The following is a 5817-nucleotide window of genomic DNA, read 5'->3' as shown; positions in this document are numbered from 1 at the left end:
GGAGCCTCTAGCCTTTGTTAGGCTTGTATTACTTTAAAATCAATATTTTAGTTTCTTTTGTACAATTTGGAAATTAGTATGGCGTTCATTATCACTGAACTAGTATATATTTGTTTAGGGGCCAGCTGGAGGACGCCTCCGGGTGCGGGAATTTTGGGTTGTTGTCTCTTTGACACATTCCCCATTTCCATTCTCAATTTTAGTATACGTTCTTAACTCGTGTCGGTCGTATTCCATGTCTATTTTTTACTGACAAGTTCTACATCAAATATATCAGTACATAGCTTTGGATCAACACTATTATTTTATGATAGACAATTAATACGGAGAATACACACGGTGGGTATGGTTGTCCTGCGAGAGAACGTACTGTGCTGGTGATTTGGTCCTGACGGGTGCTGGTGATCAATGAAAAAATGTAAACAAAGACGAAAATGATGATTTTTGACGTTTTCACTCATAAAAAATGGAAGAAAACAGTTGAAATTTTTCAATTTTGTTTCTTCTGGGTTCATATATAAACCATTGAAAAGTTGATCCTCTAAACTGTTTCAGTAAGCGTAACACAAAATTGCTCATTTTCAGAAAATCTCGAACAGAAAAAATAAAACTAAAATGCTCATAGAGTCCACTTTCTATTCCGCAATCCACACGACAAAACTATTTTGTGAAAAAACATTGCAATTTATTAAAATTTAGCAATTTTTCAATTTACTCATGTCCTGATACTGTGCTGGTGGGTCCTGTCATTGTGCTGGTGGGTCCTGATACGGTGCTGGTGATTTTGGATAAGAAGTTGGTCATATTTGAAACAAATGTTACAAAATCAATAAAATTGGGCAGATAATTGTTGTCAATAGGATCTATTACTCCTATTTTAGCTCTTGTGCATCCATTTGGCTGTTTAATATGTGTTTTCAAATGATCGTAACTTGTATAACATAATTACATAAAAGGGCAACATCTTTCGTTTAATATCAGAGAACAGTATATACTATCTAAAATAAGAATAGTTTATTAAGATATTAAATGCCCCTTACATTGATGCTTCAATAATGATCAAAGCCCATGCCGCATAGACATGTTTGTCAGCGCTCCGCATACCCCTCCCCACTTCCACCCAACCAACCCTCCTCATTTCCTCCTTCATTGTTACAGTGCTGTACCAACACAACAATTTATCACATTAAATAATAACACAAAGACACATTTTATTGAACAACGAATGCTCGCAGGTACTGAAAGCTATTTCAAAGCCGCATTTTCAACTAATAGATAAACCCTGTTTTCATATACAAAAATCTCAAACGCGTCGATTAAAAAGTCTCAAAACTTAAGTTCACATATTAATGTTTGATGAAGCAGAATTTTAAAAGTGTGCAGTGAATCTTGTGCTCACAACAGTTATTGTCATAATTATGTTTACATAAGACTTATAAAGGAATTAAGAAGGTACCAAGAAATGTTTTACAGTTCAATTTAATGATCATGAATGAAAGGTGAATGGAAACTGTGAGGGTCAAAATCTTAAATTGCTTATAAATGTTGCTGGACCCAGTTTCGTTATCTGATCTGAATGTTCTGAAATGTGCAAGGTAGATAGACATTTTGATTTTTTTTACTCGGAAAGTTTTGCCCTAATTGCTTGAACTTTTGCAATATTAAAGCCGGTTTCAAAAAGTGTGAAGACAAAGGGGGTATCTTTGGTTATATTGCTTGATGAACAGAAAAATCATTGTTAGGTTTTGTAAAATACACTACTTTAAGAGTATACTAGTCCGACAAATTACACATCTTTCTGTCTGTAGGACCAGGCTTCTTCGAAAGGAGGGTACGGTTTAGCTCACAAGCAAGCTAACCAAAGATATTATGTTTGCCTACATACTCAATGGAATCGGCTGTAACTAAAAACTCGAATACATTTTAACAGACAGTGGTCATGTTTGTTGATGAATATTGTTTTTCTTAGATTCACTCTTGAAAAATCATGTGGTAACATTTGGTCAAGTTAATTCAGAAAAGATCGTTTTGTAATTGCGGACACCAAAACAATACATGAACCCCACACGACCCCTCGACACAGGTGAGCTTATATGATCTTATAGCGATTCAGGTTGATAACCATTTGAAATTAAGCCAGATTGTGTGTGTGTGTAGATTTGTATTGTTTTAAACTGTTATGACCTTTTAAAGTTAAATGTAGGTGTTTAATCTAAGAATTCTTTTTTAAACTTATATACTTGTTTTAAACTCAATTGGTAGTAAGCTATTGATTGATTGATTCTTGGTTGCTTTACGTCCAGTGGCAAATATTTCATGCATATTCAGGACGAAAACAAGTTCACAATAAATACAATAGGTAGTTCTTGTCATAAAAGAGGCCAATGGTCGTGGAATTTTGGACTTTCACTGGAAAATGAGGATGTATTGGATAGGAACAGAAATTTTGCCTTGCAGTTGCAGCAGCCCACCTACGAACCCCTCAAAGAGTTGCTGCAAGGGTTCTTAACATTCTGACCGGACGCGACTGCGAACTTGATACATACCGCACAGCCAAACGGACGCCCCACTTCGGCAAGCGTTTTACTGCCGGTCGGGAGAAGACCAAGTGACTATATTTATATTTCCCAGAAACCCTTGGGAAATTTTGAAATGCACAATTAACAAAGCAAACGTTAGTTTCAAATACTTTTAAATAGATTTTTAATGATAATGTACCCTTGCGTTGATCCCATGCTAAACATAACAAAAATCTCTGTACAAAGGTTTGTGAATTTTATACAAAAATAGTGATTTTATTTTCACCAAATTCTCTTTTTCTACTAAATACAATAATGAACTATAAATAATAATGCTTTGCAAGAAGTTTCCCCTTGATATATGTACAAAATTATGTCTCTATTATTCATTGTCTGTGCTGTTTTGATACTTTTGCAGTTTGCACATTTCGTAATTGACAGGCCACAGGAGGGGTCATAAACCATACACGAAAAGATAAAATATTGATCTAAGTACTTAATTTGCATCTCTGAACCCCCACCCCGGTTTGTTTTTTAGGAGGGTGTCTAAAAATGGTCGATTACAGACAGGAGAGTTAGCATTTTACTTTCCAGGCGTGTTTACGTTGATTGTTACTGTCCTGAAAACGGATAGATGGAAACAAAAATGCTTGATATGATTGGCTTTAGATTCAGTTTTTTTAAATATAAATTAAGGCTACATTTTAATATGATAATACTAAGAATTCACAATATAACAAAATGCAGAAAAAAAATGGATGAAGTGAAATATCTTAGTAAGGAGATGGTGTGTTTGACACACAAAACTTAAAAGCTTAGTGATATTACCAATATTAAAATAAAAGTGTATTTTAGTTAGGTATTTTTTTTTATTTACTCATTTTCAATTATAATTAAGGCACATTTGATTTTTATTCATAAAAATATTTAAATATAGTAAATAAGAACACATTGTTCACTTCCTCCCCCGTAATTCTTTATTTATTTTGGAATTTGGAAATGAAAAAGCTAAGAAATCTTAGTTTTGTTAGTGTTTTCTATGTTATCTCTTCTTCATTCTCTGACATATTCTAGTCTGCCCTTTCATAAAATAGTTATTGTTTTAGTGTTCTATCGAACTTTCGAAAAAAAACCTGATAACCGTTCAGACAAAAAAGTGATGTTGAAAAAATCTTACAGATACAGCAAGTGATTCTTAAAAGCTATAAAATTCATTTTTCTTTTAAAATACAACTTTTTAATCTTACGGGAAACCATTCCAATCTTAAAACATTCACTGTAACCTCGCTCTTTCTTATCCCCATCCCCCCCCCCAAAAAAAAACCAAACAAACAAACTCGCAATACTATTGTCATTCTTATAGTCAGCACTCAATTATTCACAAAAAAATGTGTTATAAGCTACTAAAGACCTATGATTCAAACGCTCAGAAAGTCCTTTGTTCTATATTTTTGCTCTCCATTTTTATGCAAAACCTTTTACATTTTTATGTAAAGAGTTATTGTTGAAGGTATTACGAAGACGTATGGTTATTAACACATACTTCCTTTGGTTTCTTATGGAAATTTGTCCATTGACAACAAACATACCACATCATCTACTTTATATAAGTATTGTATAAATTACAACGTATTTTGGTGATCTTGCAAAATAATCGTAATCCCGAAAATCGTTAACATATTTTCTTTATCTTAAAATGAGCAAGAAGGGTTCCATTAACAGGCCGATGAATAAGATTCCAGTTAATTTAAAAAAAAATAAAAAAAAAATAGGGATATTTTTTCTTGCATAATAACAGTAAACGGATTCACAACAATGTCAATTTCAAGAAAGCAGGCAACAGTTAATTAGTCATTACAGTACAGCATCAATGATCTTGAATAGATGCAACTTTTAACTAAAGTATAAAGGCACAGAACCAGGACCGTTTTTCCTATCACCAGCACCGCGTCAGGACAATTCCGTTTAACGAACTTGCACGACTTTTGCAATATAATATTGTTGTAATATACTTTGCATGGTACTTATGACGCATCAGAGAAAAATTAAGCAACAAAACAGTCGTTTTATTGCCGTTCTGATACAATGTAAACAAACCCACCAGCACAGAATCAGGACCCACCAGCACCCGTCAGGACCGAATCACCAGCACAGTACATATTCTCGCAGGACAACCATACCCACCGTGATACAGCATAAAAATGTCCAACCCGTACATTTTACAGCAACTATAAAATGTACATGCTCCAAGCCAGTAACCGTTTAAATAGTGCATATTACACGTATTTTATGTTTTTTAGCCCAAAAAAGGTCCCCAAAATTTAAAATCTTCGCCCCCCCCCCCCTTTCCACAATCCTTGATCCGCCTCTGAATTTGACTAGCATTATATATGGCCATGCATATATGGTTTGTTAGATAAACTTATATAAACGTTTATATTACAATAAGAGTCACTTGCATATAATTACGCTGAAAACGACCTTTGAGGCGGTATAACAACGTCAGATAAAAATAATACAAAAGTAGTTTCAAAATATGAATAAATAAAAAGAGTGGCGGGTATTTTTCAACGAAAAAACAATCCTACCAATAACGTCATCTGCAGGCAGAATACGGACAGCAATATCAAAGTATCTGTACAAATTTCAAGCTATTAAATAGTTTTGGATGAATTTAATTTAAATTTTAAATTATCAAGCGAATGCCAAATTGATTTAGTGCCATATATGAATATAGAAACGTTTTGATCTAAGACGAACAGTTTCATGATTTGACGTTTACAACCGTCTGTTTTTTTTTATTTTCATCGGTGGATTGAGCATGCGAGTAACAATTAAATGTTGCTTTGAGAAATATAAAAAAAGGTTTACAGTTTTAACTCCGAAAGGTGATTTCTTATGGTCCTACATTTAAAGAACCCCAACACATCAATTGGAATCATAACTTCAAAAGATTCTGTTGAGGACTACACCAGAGCATTGGCTCATCGAGAAGAAATTGGACTGTACACTTTGTCAGAATTGTTGGAATTAATTTGGTCTGATAAACGTCGCATTCATAAGTTGAAAAACTGTATGAATAATAGACCAAATAGATATAGGAAGATGTGGTATGAGTACCAATGAGACAACTCTCCATGCAAATAACAATTTATAAAAGTAAACCATTATAGGTCAATGTACGGCCTTCAACACGGAGCCTAGGCTCAAACCGAACAACAAGCTATAATGGGCCCAAAATTACTAGTGTTAAACCATTCAAACGGGAAAAATCATTCAAAGTCCGTTTTCAGAGACA

This window comes from Mytilus trossulus, unplaced genomic scaffold, assembly GCF_036588685.1.
Source record: "Mytilus trossulus isolate FHL-02 unplaced genomic scaffold, PNRI_Mtr1.1.1.hap1 h1tg000244l__unscaffolded, whole genome shotgun sequence".
In the NCBI taxonomy this organism is placed as follows: Eukaryota; Metazoa; Mollusca; class Bivalvia; order Mytilida; family Mytilidae; genus Mytilus; species Mytilus trossulus.
Note: the sequence above shows the minus strand (reverse complement) of the source record.